General features: G+C 42.1%; 1 protein-coding gene across 2 annotated transcripts in view; it reads left to right on the plus strand.

The window, feature by feature from the left end:
• Positions 1-1,209: 1,209 nt before the first annotated feature.
• FAM110B (family with sequence similarity 110 member B) overlaps positions 1,210-19,196 on the plus strand; it is a 115,677-nt gene continuing 97,690 nt past the window's right edge. The window contains exon 1 of one of the 2 annotated variants that reach the window (XM_054985341.1): positions 1,210-1,285. The gene's annotated coding sequence lies outside the window, so the exon portion shown is untranslated. Of the gene's footprint in view, positions 1,286-1,988; positions 2,007-19,196 lie in introns of those variants that run through there. The other variant, XM_054985342.1, reaches the window with a different exon arrangement.

A 19,196-nucleotide genomic window follows, 5' to 3' on the forward strand; every position in this document is an offset into this window, starting at 1 on the left:
GTTTCCCAGGGTGTGGAATGCTAATGGCGGGAGGCTTCACTGTATCCTGAGGAGGTTCTTTTGCATATGGATTGGTGCTTGATGTGCTAATCTTCTCTGCAGGGCTATTGTCGGGTGTGGAATGTTTTGTTGGCCTGGTGTTTTTCAGAACTGGAGCCCATGCTCTGTTCATTCTTAAGGTTTCTTCTTTCCTGTTGAAGTTTTGCTTATGCTTGTGAATTTCAATGGCTTCCCTGTGCAGTCTGACAAAGTGTCTGTACTGTTTCAGTATTTCCCTTCTCAATATCGAATTGGTGTACATTTGATCCTCTGTTGTTCATTCCATGCATCAACATAATGAATACAGTGCAACAGTGCAGAATGTACCCAATACCAGTTTTACATTGGCATTACAGCTTGAAGTATGCAAAACTGATTCGAACCACTGGTGAAATGGTCCTCTGTTTTAAACGGCAGTTTTGGGGACCAGAGAGTGAATTCCATTGAATTCTGTGGGCTTACATCCGAGTAAGCATGGCTACAATCCTGCTGCCGATTTTCCTACGAATTGTAGGAGGGACTAAAAGGATTATTATTAGACATCATCACGCCGTGAAGAAATAATGCCTTTTGGTGAGGTTAAATGACTGCAGATACATCACCCAAGCCATTGATTTTTCACCTCTCAGGTCATGGCTATATGGGGGCGAGGCACCCCACACACCTTGTGAACCAAAGCCCCATTTAACAAAGGAGGAAGCCGAGAAACGCCGCTTCTCCTCCCGCGTCTGCTCCGTTACCCCAAGTCAAGCCTATTGTGCGAGAGAAGCATCCCGCCCCGCCCCTTCCCCATTTCAGCGCGGACCAAACCATGAAAGGCCGACGGGGGCTGAAGGAGGAAAGGCGAGCGGCAGGGTCGGCTTGCGAGGCACGGGATCGAGGGAGTCGAGGCCGAAGCGCGAGGGGCAGCGCTTCGATGTCTTTTGGCTCTCCCTGAGGCCGCCTCTGGGGAAGGAGGCGCCTCGGAGGAAGGAGGCGCCGGTCCCTCGCCTCCCCTGCGCGTGGGTCAGACAGTGGGAAGGACGGAGCTGGGCGCCGCTAGCGGCTGCGGGCACAGCGGCCGCGCGGCTGGGGGAGTTTCATTCAATGTGTGGAGGAAGCCCCGGGGGCGCGCGGCTGAGCGACCCGTGGCGCTGCCTCCTCGGCTCCCTTTCGCAACCGAGAGCCTCCCTCCCTCTACTCCCTCCCTTGTCGGCGGTCTGGCTTCTTGCCCGGCTTTACAATCTGGGAAAGGACAGAAGAGCAGGTAAGCGAAGAAGCCCGGAGCGTGGCTGCACAGCCGCCGAGCGTCTCCAGACGGCGGGGGCGGGAGGAGGAGGGCTCTCGCCGCTCGTCTGGCCCCAGGCAGCTTCAGCTCGGCTCCCTGGTCCTGAAGGGCCGAGCCTTGGCGGCCTCGGACCGGAGGTTTGGCTTCTTCGGCTTGTCGGGAGAGCAACCCTCGCTCCCTGGTCTCAGGTACAGCCACTGAGGCGGGCAGGCGCTTGGGCTTTGTGTGCCATCCCCACCTGGCCCGTGCCCCCGCCCCGGAGCTACCGTGTTGAGCAAATGATGGCGAGCGGGTGGAGGAGCGCGGGAGGGGAGTCCCTCCCCCAGGCTTTGCTGCCCGGGGGAGGGCGGGGGGAGAGGAGTCGTCGTGCTTTGTGGTTTGCTTGCAAACCTGGGCGATGCGAGTCGCTTCGCGAGATTACCAAGGGGAAAGGAAAGCCCCCTTCGCTTTGCAGTGGTGGGGGTTTGCGCTGCCTGTATGTGAGGATCCGGGGGCAGCTTCTGCATCCATGAGGTCGTTGACTCGGAGCTTCCCAGTATCTTTGACTGCGGTCCGAGGAACGGCGAGGACAGCCGCAGGTTGGAAGTATGCTGGAAGAGAGCGCACCGGGCATTCTGTGCCTGGGAAACAGATGCCTCCAAATGCCACCCTATAATGGCAGCTCTGGCTTCACCTTCAGTAGGACTAACTTTTGAACAGGGTATATATATATATCTCAGAAAAGTTTGTATATGGTGCTCTCCCTTAGCCTTCTAAAGGAGAGTGCCATATTTGTTAAATGTTTTAATATTCCTTAACTCTTTTCAAAAGTGCAAAATCCTAGAGTTGGCAAGGATCTGGAAGTGGATTGAAGTGCAACCCTTTGGCAGAAGCTCTTTAATATTGGAAACATCTTTGACAGATGCCGGCTCCAATTCTTGTGATTCACTGTTTTTGTTCGTAGGCCCTTGTCATGGTAGCCTTAACTCATTATTAATTCCTATGCTTGAACTGGTGCCATGTAATTAAGAATATGATGTACAGTTTGGAAAGTTTCTAATTAATTAAATATCAGCTCTGCTACAAACTCACCAACTGACCTTAGGCAAGACACCTCTCAACTTCAGCTCAAATAGGTATAACAAAGGATGTTGTCAGAATATCATGAAATGTTTTCAGCACTTGAGAAAAACAAAATATCCTCATTTCTGCCATTCCTTACTTTGGTCTCAGGGGTTCAGGAATGAATGGGCCTCAAAAGAATGAGGTAAAAAATGTGGTAGCCACAGTGGCTGAAAGCTGCTTACTATGCGTGCTCATTTGATCATATAGATCTGTAGTTTTCAGCTGTGTTTGAGGAAGCCCTGAAGTACTTTTTGACTGGTTATCAGCAGTGGAAAATCTTGGTACAGAGGATGGCTTATTTGTGTATTCAACAGGGTTTACTCCCAGTGCAGTTCCAGTGTAAAAAACAACTTCCAGTTTTATGTAATGATTATTTGGAAGATTGATTTGGTGCAGAACATAGAGAACTAACTGAGAGGCTGGTTGTGCAGGGTGATCAGTCTACTCCAGTATTTATGCTGGCTACTGGTAGCCTCCAGTGCACACCAAAACTTTGCACTGTACAGCCATAGGGAACTGTTGAGTATTCTAAGCTGGAAGTCTTCAGTCCTCAGGTCCTGACTCAAGTGGCTTGCAACCCTCTGTAGAGCTGCCTATTGCTGGTGTGCATTTCTAGAGAGTGGGGGTGCTGTATCTCCTGCCTCTTTTTCTTGCATGCTGAGATGGTAGACAGATGGCAAGGTAAGATCATTCAATGGTAGAAATGTTTGTTTTCAGAGCAGGCAGACTCAGAGGTCCTTTCCTAACAGAAGTTCTTCCTAGCCTTTTCTGTCTTCCCCTATTCTGGCTGCCCCCTTGCACTCAGTCCATCACATGTGCTTACAGTGTGGAACTCTTCTTCTTGTTGGTGAGGTCATAACTCTGGCTTCTTTCCTGATGTCACATGCTTGGCAGTTTGTTGGGCCCTGTGCTGCTGTGATAAAATGGAGGGTGTAATCCACATTGGGTCCCCATTAGGGAAAAAGCTGGGGTAAATGAAGTAAATAAGACAGCCGTACAGCAATGGTTGTTTTGTGTTTTCCTCATCTAGAAATGTTGAAGAACAATGTTCTAGTCTGGTCTTTTGGTACACGTGGGATTTTATGTCACTTCATCCATACTCTGCCATTTGCAATCTTCCGTGGTCACAGTAACACAATACAGAAAATAATTCCGTCAAACTGCATAATATGTCCAGTAAACAGTGTAGCAGGATTTGAGTCCGGTAACACCTTAGAGACCCAACAAGCTTTTCAGAGTGTAAGCTTTCATAGTCACAGCTCCCTTCTTCAGACACAAGTAGGAATAGAATACCAGCCAAAAGGTGATTAGGGTGTTACAAGGGAGGGCATCAGGATGTAAAGATATAATGCAGCTTTATTAGATGAGAAGGGTGTAGCAAAGGAAGGTTTAGCTTGCTGACCTAAAAGTGGCTGTCCTCAAGCAGAAAAACTTCAAGGGAAGATTATAGTGTTAGATTGGTGTGATGGAATTCATTCACCAATTCAGAACAATAGACTCTCCAGGCCTAAATGGAGATTTAGGATTCTTACCTCACTACAGAAGGTAATCTCTGCTCTAATCAAGCTGCATTGTACCTTTACATTCTGACATCTTCCTTTGTTACACCTCTCCCATCTAATCAAGTTATATTGTACATTTACATACTGATGCCCTCCCCTTGTAACACCCCACCCACCTTTTGGCTGGGATATAAAGGCTCAGGTACCTCCATTCCTACTCATGTTTGAAGAAGGGAGCTCTGACTCTCAAACAGTTACACCTTGAAAACCTTACTAGTGTCTTACTAAGGTACCACTAGTGTCTAAGGTACCACTGACTCAAATCCTGATGTTCTACTGCAGACAATGCAGCTACCCACCTGAAATAAACCATGCAGTAGGACTAGGATTACAGAATTGAAGAAGTAAGATTTGGGTCCAGTAGCACCTTAAAGACCAACTAAATTTCCAAGGTATGAGCTTAAAGAGTCAGAGCTCCCTTTGTCAGTAAAACAATGCAAGCTAATGATGAGGGTGATGATAAGGCCCAGCATTCTGACCAGCACATGCATCTCTTGAGTTAGAATTCTACAATATGCTCAGGATCTTCTGCAATATGCTTATTGCAGGAGTTCCTGGAAGCTGAAGTGGTAAGAGTTTCCTGGAGGAATAAAGTTTCAGAGCCAACGCTGTTCAGATTCCCCCTTGCCATGCTCCACATCCCCATGCAGAAGCATTTTTCACTCTTCTGTGTGTGCAGTTGGTAGTGCTCAAACGGCCGTTTTGTTTCTTCCTATTAATCATAATGGAAAGAGCAGTGCTTTGGCTATTTTTTTCAATTTGTCATTAGGTAATTACATGATATAGGGAAGAGACTTTGACATGATAAGTACTTTGTTATGTTCAGTGTTATGGGTAGCAAAATGTTGGTGCAACACTGAGTCAGCACAAAATGTCAGTCCAAGTTACTCATCCTCACTAATGAGAGATGGTTTGAAGCTTTTCTGTCATATAGCCAATGACTTGATTTAAATGACCATGCTGTATATGACAGCTGAAATAACTATTTATGATTTGCCAAGGAGCGAACCTTTGCAGATTTAATATAAGTGACCCAGAAATATGACTGAGCTCTGGGAGTTCGCCACATAGGCCAGCAGTTTGCATATTTATGCTTTGATTTTTGTGATGTACCTTTCATGATATATGGATAAATGCAAAGCTCTTTCCTGTAGTCCAGGCCTCTGTCCTGTCCCAAATCTGGTTCCCATCTGTCACAACAGTACCTGAACCTAGGCTTGTATGACCCCAGCATTTTCAAGAACTGGCTCACTGTTCCGGTTTCAAAAGCAAGCTTTTTTTCTTTTGTGGGGGGACCTTGTGTGGGCAAAGTAGTACACAGACATTATTTCCTCATATTCCTCATCTGTTTAAAGGATATTTGTATTAGTAGTGGGATTTCAGTCAATTGGTAGCCTCTTTGACAGCAATAAAATAATCCATGGATACAAGAATGCCCTTCCAGAGCTGGTAGCCTACCCTTTTGATTGGAAATCCAGGAGGTTGTGATGCTTGCTCAAGCATTCTTACCCTGTTTTGAAAGTGTCAGGGACCGTACTGACTTAATTCAGTGTCATAGGGGGTGTTGCGTTGTATTAAGTAAATAATAATATAGCCTAAAATAACCAGTTTCTAAAACTATGTGAAGTATATTCACAATAGGCAAAATGGAATTGGGCAAGTTGAGAAATCATCTGATCAAAAGATAGAATAGACATAATACTTCCATTGTTTGAAAGTTGACATCCATATAGTTCCGTTTAAGATAAGAAATAACGACCAAAGAAGCATTGTCTCAATATTAGAGGAAGGATAAGCATTGATGCAATGAGAATAGTTGACCAGCTTATTGATCATTGGTGAAGCAGGTGAAGAATACAATACAATTCGTAATGCTCAGATCGGACTCTATTTACTACATTTAAAAGCTGATTTTTTTAGTGTACCATGTATTTCACATCCCCTCTGTATTTTATCAATTGAATATTGTTGTTTTATTTGGATTTCTTCTCATTTTTTGAATAAAAGCTGGCCAAGACGAAACACATGAATCTGAAATGAATGCACCTTCTTCCTTTGTACATCCTCACCTTCAGCTCCCTTTCTTTTTGTGACTTTCACACCTTTGTTATGTCTGTTACGTCACGTTTTAGACTGTAGGCTCCTTATGGCATGGACTTGCCTTCTTGGACTCTAAAATGCCATGTCTCCCTTGTTATATCGATAAGCTCTTCTCTTCAACATTGTTCACTTAATTGAGACGTACACAGCAGATACACCAGGGCTGCAATCTTAAGTATAGATACTAAGGATAAACCCCATTAAGTGCAATGGGACTGACTTCTGAGTAGAATTGCTCTGTAAGGGTTGGCTCAAGCAGTTATTTCAGTTGCTAGAAAGGACTGAAATATTACTTTCTTGCTTCCCCATTGCTTCTCCTGGGGGACATCCAGGAATAGCACCGGGGAGAGCTAGAGGGCTGTGGGGTGTGTAAAAGTTACTTCACCTTCAAAGAGTGGAAATCTACCATGGAATCCAACTCTGAATGTAATGGTTTGGAATTTAAATCTGTTTACTAACTCAGCACAAGCCTCTTATTTTTTATACCCCTTTTTGTTACGTTTCTTCTTTTAATAATCAGCTATTACATGCTGTCGTTTTGTGTCTATCTCTTTATTTCTCTTGAATAAAAGAGGGATATTCAACCTAACACTGCATTACCCGAAAGTGTTTCCATTTAGATATTGCTGTAGACATACAAATTATTTTACTGAGGGAACACTTAGTTTGGTTAGATATATGAGCTGGTAGTGACCAACTGAATGGAATATCTGTGTACCCTCATTGGCAAGGCTGCCTGTTTTGTAGGTTTTTCAAACATCTCTAGAAAAAGGCTCCGTTTAATCCATCTTCTACACAGCAGCACTAAACTGGAATAAGTAATGCAATCTGTATTAGGATGAAGCATTGCCTATATTTGTGGTGAAGGAGCAACTGTTACTTTAATATTCTTAAACCATTCTAAGTTGTTATTTTTTGCTGGCACAAGATATTTGTTATAACTAGTCTAACTATATACACAGAAGCCAGTATTTATTTATTTATGTTATTTATAGATAGGAGTTACTGATAGATGAACCATGTAATCCTAAACGCCATTCTCAGACCATTGACTTCAAGTCTGGGATTGCTCTGGAAGGTATGTGGAAGTGCCAGGCTTAATATAGGACATGGCTTCATGTTAATGATTGTATCTTTTCAAAAAAGAAAGGAAAATTATTTCCTGTAGTTGTCCATATATTTTCCATTCAGGTTTTTAACAGTCAAGTTTTTTCTGCTTTCGCCTATACAGAATATTTGATCATCTTGCTTTTGGATAGACTTTCCTACAATACAATTCAAAACTTACAGGACAGTTAGCACGCACTGGAATTTTTGGTTGGCATGATTTCCCCCAGCAACTTTCAAAAGTTTGTCACTTGGTTCTGTTAATAGAGGTGTGCACCAACCTCCCCTCTCCAACACCACCAAGTAACCAAGCTATGGCTTTGGGGGGGGGGGAATCCAAGATGCCTGAAATCTTGATCATATTCTCTAATGTGGGTTGGAAGATCCCAGATTTAGCCACTGTTATTCTCTATGGGGGGAAATATTCAGGGGGGTTGGGGGAACATTTTTCAAGCTAATTCCCCCAAATTTGCAGGGAACCTAGTCCTGACTGTCCCCTAAGCTGCCTTCACCAGCTGTCTATTGTTTCCTATGGAGGAAACATTTCCAAGGCTTTAAAACTCTACATCTAGCATTCCTATCCCCCATTGCTTGGGATTCTCTGGTTCTACATTACTTCCTTGCAGAGAATCCCAATTAAGATTGTCAGTATTAAACCAGAGAATCCCCCTGACAATCTCTTTTACCGAAGTAAGGGGGTAAGTGAGGCTTGCTGGGCCACAGAGTTTAAAAGGTGGCTGGCTGGTGGGGGCTTGAGTGGGGGCCATGAGGGGCAGAATGGGATGGGAATTAACTCTGCCTGCTGCCTCCCCCGCTCTGCCAGCCTCATGTTCTTCTTCTGCAGCAGCTCAGAGCTTGGCTCCAGCTCCATTCTCACTGCTGCCTGCCTTTTCATTGTCATTGCCCTCTCACTGCTGCAGCTGCCTAAGGTGGCTGCCTGCAGCAATTGCCTACATTTCCCTCCTGCGGCCAGATAATTTGGCCCAGCAGAGTTCCGCTCCTGGGTCGGATCCAGGGGTTCAACCTGGAGAACTGGCAAAGCCAGATTATATTCAGTGAGCATAAACCCAGCTTTTTGCAAATTCCTGGAGCCAAAATGCATACCCCATCCTTTTATAACCTTCTGAATTTTAATAGTGCTTTTTTGTTTGGTCACACTTCAATAGTTCTGAATATTTTAATTGCACTTTCCAGTATGCTGCCTGTTTTAAAAAATCTTCTTGAAATATAAGATTGATACAAAAATTTCAGGTTGGGCATTGAGGAACACTGATAGAGGGGCTGGGGGAGAACGTGCTGCAACTGTGCTTTTGCCTTGATCCCTTGTTGGTTTCAGGTAGCTAATTCAGAAACCATATGTGGTTTTATAGATATTTCCCCCCCCTCCCCAAATTCATACATTTTCTCTAGAGAAGCAGAGAAACTGCATGCTTTAGTACAGGAAGTGAGTAATAGGTTTAGACCTTTAACATTTATATTAAAGAATATGGACAATGGCAAACTATGTCCTTTAAATAAAAGGAACAGTGTTCTAAATCACCTGTGAAACAGTATGCGTTAATTTCAGTGGAAACAGTACACTTTGAGGAATAAATGTACAGTACAACCTCCAGCTGAGTTATAGTTTGTTTTTTTTAAGTCAATTGGAGTTAATAGGCTTAAAAGAGTGCAGCTCTGCTTAAGATTTCACTGATAGTTAGATTAATTGTTCCTATGTAAAATTGGTATTAATGTATTATTGTTAATATCATAGGTGTGTTTGGTTTTCTTCTGTATCAGTGAAAGCGCTGTTCTGCCATGTGTGCACCTTCCCCTCTTTGTGCTTACTTTTTTTGAAACTGGAAACAGTGTTTATTTCAGTCTCTAGTTGCTAATATCAAACATAGCCTGCATATTGGAGATCAGTGTAATTTGCATCAGTGAAACTTTCAGTAGGACACTTCAGAATGTAAGATAGGAGCCCAATGCTGCCTGCTTCTATTGAATATAATTGTAAGATAAGAAAATGGAGAATAATTCCCTTGTTTCCCCATATTCAGCTGTAGTACTTTAACAAAAGGGTCTTTGTTTTTACATTTGACCTATGGACATGTATAACTCCTTTGGGAATAATCCTTTCAGGAAGAGTCTGTTTTGTTTAAGGTAGAAGTGACAAAATTAATAACCGGCAAAACCACACTTGTAGTCTTACAGTTTGTAAGTATTTATTGACTGGTTTATTTATTTCATTTGATCTGCTCCATCTTCAACCTGGGCCAGCTCACCCTCCTTGGGCAGATTGGTTGGCCCCAGCTCACCGTATGAATGCTGAACTTAGTGCAGACACCCAATTGAAATAGCTCACTGCAGCCCAGAACTGAGCGCGAAGTAATCTGTTGGTCTCAGCCCTCCCAGCAGCTGGGATTATAGGTTCATGCCACCTTTCTCCCAAACCTTTTTCCTAGACCCAAAGCAGTTTACATTGTTCTCCTCTCCTCCACTTTATCCTTGCAACAACCATGTGAGGTAAGTTAGGCTAAGCGTGTGTAACTGGCCCAGGGTCACCCAACAAGCTTCCATGCCAGAGTGGGGATTTAAAGTTGTGTCTTCCAGATCCTGGGCTGAAACTCCAACCACTATAGCACACCGACTCTATTAAAATATAAGTTTATGAAAGGAGTGCACTTGCTTCCATTTGTTTTATCAGTATAAAAATTTGTGTGAAATTGTAGAATATCAAAGGGTTGCTTGTAAGGAATTTAGGAGCTTACCTGTTGGACATTTGAATCTGAAAGTATTGTTGCACTGCCAGGAGATCATTTTTATGCATACCTTGTCATAGCATTTGAGCAAAGAAAGAAAAGTTACCCACTTATTGCATGCATTGCACTTACATTAAATAAGTGCATGTGTTTTAAATGGGGGCTAGTGTTGGGTTGCAGACCTGTACCTTGCAGACCTGTTCCTGCATGTCCTGTTGAATTTTGAGGGTCCTATAGCAGGCCTTGAAGCCAGCCCCAAAATTTAGGAGCTAACCTTATATTTCAGCATTAAGGGTTATATTTGACCATATTTTCTTAATTATTACTACCACAAAAAATACTAGGTGCTACAATGAGATTTTTAGGCACCATGGTAACCTGATGTCTAGGATTTATTAAGTTCTTTTTCTGGCCTTTTTTCTGGCCTCTTTCTGCTTTGGTAGCCACTGGTTATACTGATGGCAAATTGTTGTTACCGTTGGTGTAGGCAATCATGTGAGGGATGCTAACGTGTGTATTCAGATCATCCTCCTCTCCACCCTACATTTTATCTGTATAGCAACCCTGGTGCATTAGGCTCAGAGAAGCCCAAGGTAATCCAATGAGTTTTATGGTGAGTTGGGATTTAAATGGGAGGATCTAGTCCATTACTCAAACAACTAAACCACACTGTCTCACAGTAGCTACTATTAAGTGTTTGCAGGGCTGTGCTAAAGTGACAGGCACTGAATTTGAAATACACCCTAAATACAGCTTGTAGTAACAGTAGCTTGTGGCCAGTTGGAGCAACAGCTATCATGCCTAGAAAAGTGGTCATGAAAATGGTTCTGACGCACACATCATTGATAGGATTGCAGTCTTGGTCTTAGTAGCAAAGTCATAATTATGTCTCCTTAAAAATACTTATTTGAGGAGGCTACTTTGTTGCCTTTAGCTGCTTGAAAAGCTCTTAAGTTTGGTCTCTGTCCCACTGAATCCTTGACTTTTGCATTTATGGATTTGTCTTCCTCTAGACAGAACTCTGGACAGTAAAAAAACCCCACTAAACTAATTTTAATTCTGAAATGCATTACCTCATGCTATTCAGAGAACTATCTTAGTGAATATTTTGATAATGAAGTCTGCAATTCTAACTAATGGAACAGTCTGAAGAATTTTTCCAGGAGTAAAGGAGTTGGTGAAACCATTCACTTGTTTTCACTGAGGGTATTATTTGTTACAATAGTATACTAATTTGAAAGGAGCAAGCAACTGAAGAGCATTTTGAGATCTGTTGTAAATTATGGTTCCTACATGAAAATACTCTGGCTAGGGCAGTGTCCTTTGAATACGTTGATTAAGAATTTTCTGAATGTGTCTGGCTGCTTTACAGTCTTTCTATTTCTTTGCTTGTTCAGTTTTTGAAAAGTCAAGTCTGTGCACAGGGAAGGTAACTGTGTGGGAAGTAACCACTGTTCTTGGTATTTCAAAGTAAATAATTACAAAAATCTTTCTTTAAGTTGCTGATAAATGGTTGATTTCTTGATGCTGAAACTTCATGTCTGATTTACTTGGAAAAGTAAAGTACAAGTTCCTCTGTATATTAATAGTAACTAAAAAGTATACCATTGGATTGGTAGGACTCCCCTTTTCCTTCTTCTCCTCCTCCTCGACTTTTTTTGTTTCATTTACAGTGCAATCCTAAGAAGAGTCACTCCAGTCTAAGCCCATCGATTACAATGAACTTAGACTGGAGTAACTCTTCTTAGGATTGCACTGATCATGTTCCCTTACTAACTCTCATTGGCCCTCCTCCCTGTTTGTGTTTCTGTGTTTGAGCTTTATTTAACAGTTTTAAATATTTTGTATATATTTGCATTTTTGTTTGCCTCAGAGACCTTAAGAATTCATTTTAAAATTTTATATTGACCTTTCCACAGTGCCCAAGGCAGCTTACAAAACTTGCAAAACTATAAAACAGTTAAAATATATACATTAAAATATAGCAAGCTAAAACATTGCCACTACAGCTGCCAGAGTCACTAATTAGTTGCTACCTCTAAAGATGTATGGGTATAATTATGCTTTGCACCTTTTATGGAAGAGAGAGTGTGTATGAGCTTTCTGTACCATATCTAACAAGGTATTAAAAAATGTCGGGGGAGTCGCTGAAAAAGAGTGTGCATGGGCTGTTCGCTGGACAGTCTTCCTGAGCAGAGGGGACCAGCAGAAGTGAGGAGCCTGATGACCTTAATTGGTGTACAGACTCATACAGGGAAAGGTAACAGATGTCTGGGTTCCAAGCCACGAAGGGTATGTTATTTTCTCCCTTCATTTCACCCCTCCAGCTTATCAGAAATCTTGCTCAGTCAGTTACTTTAATGGGATGATCATGTGATCTACTTGGTGAATCCAACTGTTTCACGTTGCTCCTCTATGAGAGGCTTATCACCATTGTATGCTTTCTAAAGGGGGGGGGTTGAACAGGTGGGTGGCATTGTCATTGATGAGTGGGTGAATTGAGTGGTCTGCCATAAATTCAGTTTTCTAGTTGTAGACACTAAACGTTACAAAATCCTGTTCGATTAAAATGCAATCCTCGTGAGGGGAAGAGAAACCACATTTATATAACTGTTTCCAGATGTGCCTACCAATCTAATGTTTCTTTCTCTGGCTTGGGCTTTTGCCAGCTCCAGCTCCTTCGTGCCTGCCTTTGGCCAGCCCCTGGGAAATCAAGAAGCACAGCTAGTGTGGGAAAAGACAAATGCTGAAGAAATTTTATATGACTGTTGTGTTGTTGAGGAAAGGTAGAAACATAGGTTAGATGTGCTTTAAAAAGTTTAATGTTGGTTATCCCTGGCAGAACATGTATCTGTTTTTCTGTATCTTGCTTCATATCTAGACATCCTTGACTGCTTGAAAGTCTAGAAAATTGCAGCAGTATTGAACTGTCAAAGGGAAAGAGGGAGCATAGTTACCTAATTCTAGAAGTAGAAGAGAGTTTGTAAACATATCTTTAAAATATAGGGTTGGATCCTGTGATGAACTGCACATTTTAAAAAGCAGTCCATCACAGTGTTGCACACACACAACTGAAGGATGGTTAAGGGTTAGTCCCTCACAGACACAGAATGCTTTGAGTGACTGGCTACTTCAAGGGGTCTGATTGGCTAGCATGAGCTGGTAAGAGGAGGGTCTTTTTTCAGTCCTAACTGAAAGAAGAATCAAATGTGAGGAGTTGGGAGATGGAGTCCTAACAGAGAGCAGTTTTAACACTGATACGAGAACTGGAGAAAAGTTGGCAAGGAAGTTTGAGAAATAGGTGGAGACTCCCAAATGGGCCAAAGAGAAGGAGATAAATCTTCTAAGGAGAGGAGATTTTCCCTACCAAGTCAAACAGGGAGGTAGCTCTGGAGAGTGAACAGATCCCTGGTCGGGTGTGGTTGAAAACTGCCTGTGGAGATCTTCAGATTCAATTAACAACTGAAGGAAAGAGCTGGTGTGTGAAGAGAAGGGGACTGGGGCACTAGAAAGTGGGTACCAGCACTCCTAACTCCAAAAGAGAGAGAGGATACTGAAAGAAAGTATCATAGAGTGCTTGGGGGCAAACAAGGGAACCAAAGCCTCAAAATATAAACCTTTAAATATTTGTGAAGAGCATAAGAACTGAAGTCTGTGAATGTTCTGTTTTTACCTCAGAGATATATATATGTTGAATTACCTGATTTCACCTGACCTTTCCCCTCTAAAATAAATAGACCAGTTAGTTATTTTTGAATTTTAAAAACACCTCTGGTATCATTTCTGCTGTTTAAGGACAAGGGAACATCATAGATCCCTTGTGCAAATATAGGTTCTTCTAGTCATGCAAGGAAACATCTATGAATTTCCCTCTCATGCGGCTGTTCACACTATTCCCTTGACCTTTAGAAGCATTTGGTGTGGTGTGGGGAAATGATGGGAAGGGTTCATTCTACCAGCAGGGCTGCTTCTACACCAAGTATTTCTTGTGTTTCAACATCTAGCTGGTGTTGTATTTTCATGTTTCTGTATGATGTTGTACTCTTGTTTGTGTACAAACTATCAGTAGCCTGTGTTCCCACCACCACCCAAATCTGCTTTATTTTAAACCTGTAAAAACAGCTAGAGTGTTTCCTGGGCAAGGTGCTATCAGGACAAACAGTTTCTTGAATAATTGAAAGACTTCAGCAGAGTGCTAGTCTGTTACTTTCTTCGTTGTCCCCTTCAGAAATTAGCGGAACAGAAGAGACTTGCCTGCCTTTTAGACAGAGGGAAGGAGATTGGCATAAGAGGTTTTTTTTAAAAGGGGTTATAAAGATATAGTGTTGGTCATGCTTGTTTTTTAAAGAAGAAGAAATTCACCTGCTTCCTCCTTGTGGTGCAGGCGTCATGCCAAGGATGGAATTAAATGTGGCTCTTTTCATTGGTGGCAATTGCCACCAATCTGTGAGCCACTGATTGCGTACCACTGCACTTAGACAGAAGAGAATAGTCTGCCTTTTAGGGAGGGGTGAGAGAATTGTTGGAGGTATCTTGAAATACGTGGAGATTTTGAAGAAACAAAGATTTTAAAAAGACATTGTGTTAGTTCTATGCAGAGAGTTACTCATGTTCCTCAAAATAAGAAAAAATTAAAATATGGTGGGTATAGAATCCTAAGAGTTCCGTAAGAACACAGCATTGTGGTAGGCTCAATGTGCATCATGTGTATAAGAAAAAACAAAGCTAACAGTGGAGAGAAACAGTGGAACCTCCTTTGCAAGGGCCATGTTACACCAAAATGCATCAGCAATACTATTTAGTAAAATGTCTACCATGTATATGAAGTCTCAAGAGGGGGCTGTGTGTGCACACATGCACTCGTGTGTGCCAAAGAAGTATTATGTATCACTAATATAAAGTCTTGCACTCTTCATTTTTTTTAAAGACTCTGAGAGTCTGTAAATTTTTTCCCTTTGGCTCATTTATTTTATTCTATTTTTATACCTCTTCAGTTGAGATCTTAAAGCTATTCACAACAATTACAATGGTTAAAACAATACAAAAATATAATGCTCAATAAAATCACAGTAATACAATAATTAAAAAACACTCTAGTCCTGACCCCAGCCTATAAAACCCTGTGAATAACATAAATTTGCAGGTAGATGAAAATGCACAGCAACTTGCTCACCTCACAAAAGAATATTAGATAGCAAAATCAAAAAGAGTCCAGTAGCACCTTTAACCAACTTTATTGTAGCATAAGCTTTCGAGAATCACAGTTCTCTTCGTCAGATGCATGGAGGGCAAGAAGAAACTGGTCAGATATATAGGTGGAGAGGGGAGGGGAGGAGTAAATGGAAACAGTAGCTTCTGATATGGAGATCAGTTTGCTTCTGTTAAGGAAGTCAGTTACTTCTGATAATGAGATAACCATTCATAGTCTCTATTCAATCCCAGCCTGAGTCAAATTTACATATGAATTCCAGTTCAGCAGCTTCCCATTGGATTTTGTTTTTGAAAGGTTTCTGTTGAACTACAGTGACCTTTAAGTCCTTGATGGAATGTCCTGGTAGATTGAAGTGTTCTCCCACTGGTTTCTGGATGTTGCCATTGTGGCAAGCTTGGATTAAGACAGATATGGGGAAAGTTGTCGGGCCTGGCTCATAGTTTTAAGTAGTAATAGGTAAGCTCTCCCCCAGCTCAATTCTTCAGTGAGCATTTGCTTGTAAAGTTGACCCATGTATGATGTTGGGGCCCCACAGGTGTATTATCATATAGGCCTAGTACTTGGCTTGTTACTTGATGCATGGTTGAAATTGCAGAAACCATGGATGCTGCAACACAGTGCCTCAGACAGTCTGGCTTTTTTGTTGTTGTTCATGCAATACAGTATTGTTTTATAAATTTCATGCCCGTTTTGTGTGGCTTCACAGCTATCAGTGGAACTAAGAGCTTAAGAATCTCTGTTCATGTTTCTACAAAGCAGCTGTTTTTGAGTATTTGGTCTATTGAATGCTGGATCCACTTTAGGATTCCAAACTGTAGAAGAAGTTCTGGAGGAAATAGTTTTATAATGGGACTGAGCATTAGAACTGTACAAATTTATGTTCTAAACCAGGTAATTACAAACTTCAGCACTGTGTCCCATTCCAAAGCACATTGGGTTCTTGGCCTTTCACTCACAGGACAAAAACTATGCATATCCATTCAGCTATAAAATGGAAATTGCAGGATTGTGCAGCCTCAGTTTGCATCTGGGCCATGAAGAGAAGGAAGAGGCATTTAACTGTTCAATATCTGCTCTGTTTTCATTTTCAAAACAGGACTACCAACTTTGTCCTTATCTTTTAAAAGGAAAAGATGATGTAATTTTAAAGGTTGTCTTTTCTTTCCTTCAAAATATTAGGACACTGATACTCATTGGCTCAGGTGTAGGGTTGCCAGCTCCTGGAGATTTTATGGGTGGAGCCTGGAGAGAGTGGGGTTTGTGGAGGGGAGGGGCCTCGGTAAGGTTTATTGCTATAGAATCCACCCTCCAAGGCAGCCATTTTCTCCATGGAAACTCATCTCTGTGGCCTGGAGATCAGTTATAATTCTGGGAGATCTCCAGCGATCATCTGGAGCTTGGCATCCCTACTCAGGTGCCACATGTGATTCTTTGACATGCAGCCTGTGGCTGTTCTGAGCACCATTCTCCAGTTTGACTTCTGTTTCATATTTCAGGAAAGTGGGCAAGGCCCTTTCCCAGAGGGGCTTGTGGTTGGCACTTGGTTCCCACATTGAAACAGCCACCACCAGAGAAAGAGGGTGCAAGACTCCGTGTGGTGCATGCATCATGCCAGGGATGGAAGTCAATGTGACTCTTTTTGTTGCAAATGGGGCTCTGGGTGAGCCACTGATTGTGGACCATTGTGCTCAGACAAGAGACTGTTTGGGAACACGGGTAAGTGTTCTTCACCATTTTAACTAGAAGGTTGATAGAGATTGGGTTTTGCATGTCATTTTGCTGGTTGACTGCTTTGAGGAGTTTACCTTTTTGTAAGCTGCTTTGAGTCTTACATGGTAGATAATAGCAGAGTATACACATTTTCAATAAGAGGAGTGCAGGGAGTTCAATTTCAGTTAAAAACTGAATGGAAGCCCTTCTGTCCCATTACAGTCTGAAGAAAGTTGAGGCTGTGTCATCCTGCAGTTTGCATTTTGTAGATGGATGGTGATGTGTGGGTTTCTTCTCTGTTTTTGCCACCATACTGCGGCTTTCAAGTGAGAAGCAATGTGTCAGCCATAGATTTGGATATATGAGTATTCCCCTCCCAGTAATGTTTCAGAATTCTGAAACTAAATTTAGATATCCCTCCATCCATGATTTGCACTAAAGTTCAAAACCAAGCTGTGATTTGTTTTTTACTGTAAAAGAAAATAATGATTAAGAGCTTTTTTCCTTACTTGCTTATCCATTCTGTTTCAATTAAGCTACCTCAAGAAGTAATACCATTGTGCTAACAATGGGTTGTCAGTTTTGACAACCTGCCAAACTATAGTTAGTACAAACCATGGCTCGAATATCTGCTTTACCCATGATTTCTGATTCTGGCTTCCTGGCTGATTGTAAAGCATGGCTTGTAAATTCAGCCATCTCTTCAAAGCACAGTTAAGTTTCATGGCTTGGTGGAAAATCTAGATTGAATCCAAGCTCTATACAGAATTTAGAATAATTTAAATCCACAGACTTCTGTTGCACCAGAAGGCTGGGATAGTTGATCTTTAAAAACATTTCTAATTCTTATTCTATTGTTTCTAACTGACACAACACAGTACTGATTTTGTTTGTATGCTCTTCTTTGGGATTATAACAAATAAATACATTTTTCTTTAAAACTGTTGCTCTGATTGATTGTGCATATTAGGCCTATTATAAATACAATTAAGTTATTAATTTTATTTACTTCATTTATACCTAGGGTTGCCAGATGGAATTGAAAACAAAACCGGAGCTTCCCTTTTACATGTTGTGTCCATTCTCCCAGGCCCTATTTGATGACATCACTTCCAGTGGCTTTTGCAGGCCCAGCCTTGCTGAGGGGCAAAGCGGCAGAGTGAGGCTCAGCCCAAGCAGTGGCACCACCAAGCAGAGGTGGAGTGGCAGCAAGGCCAGGGTGCCTCTTTTCCTCACGGGCTGTTGCTGGGTGTCTGGTATTTTGATCCCTTTCCCTCAGACAGTCCAAGTGAATATCAGACTGCCCAGGTCAAAACCGGACACCTGGCAACCCTGTTTATACTGCACCTTTCTCCACAATGGAGACCCAAGGTAGCTTGCATAATTCTCTTCTCCATTTTATTCTCACAACCACCCTGTAAGGCAGCTTAGGCTGAGTGTGTGTGACTGGCCCAAGGCCACCCAGTGAGCTTCTGTGGCAGAGTGTGGATTCGAACCTGATATCAGATGCTAATCTGATACTCAATCAGTATACTACGCTGGGTGTGGGTGGTGGGTATGGGTATGGCGTGAGGGATACAAGTGTTAGACATTGTGCTAGAGATGTCTACATGTAGTTTTGGTTCAAGTTTTACCACACTGACCGAAACTAAATCAAACAGAAAAAAAGTTCATAAAGATAAACATTTGTAGCTTTATGTTCAAGAGAACAGGGATTTAACCAAAAATACAAATAATAGCAGAGTTCTCTTTCATCAGTGTTATATAGAGTCAAGCAGGGTTTTACTTGTTAGTGGCTCTATGATATGTTGCCTTTAAAAAATGTAGAGCCTTTTTCCTTCTTGAAGCTCCGGAGAAAATCTAGGTCAAGAGATTCTGTCTTATTAATAACTTAAGGCTCTGTTCAAAAGAAATTATTCTCAGTAGCTGCCTCCTCTCTGTTTCTTCTGTTCTGAAAAAATTTACCCTGTCTCCTGACCTTCCTTCTTTTTTCTCTCTGCAGTCACTGCAGTCATGTAAGATTGTGTGTGTTGTTTGTTTTGACTTCTTTTTCTACTGGTACTACTGAACAAGGCCTTTAAGCTTCTGTAGTTCTAATAGCAATATCTCCCAGTATGATTTACAGCTCACTTCTATGCACTTGTTCTCAGTGCAACTAAGACTGCATTCACACTCATGTCCTGGAGCCATTTCAATGTGCTGTGATCCCACCTGAGTGTTGCACATGTGAATATTTTAATTGAGTTGGGCTGATTGCTTGGGTCTTTTCTGTAGAGTTGGCAGCTTCCCTGTTCTGTGGGGTTTCAGTTCTTTGGGAAGATGCACCACATTGGCCCTGACTACTTGCATTCACA

Source organism: Eublepharis macularius, chromosome 7 (assembly GCF_028583425.1).
Source record: "Eublepharis macularius isolate TG4126 chromosome 7, MPM_Emac_v1.0, whole genome shotgun sequence".
Taxonomy (NCBI): Eukaryota; Metazoa; Chordata; class Lepidosauria; order Squamata; family Eublepharidae; genus Eublepharis; species Eublepharis macularius.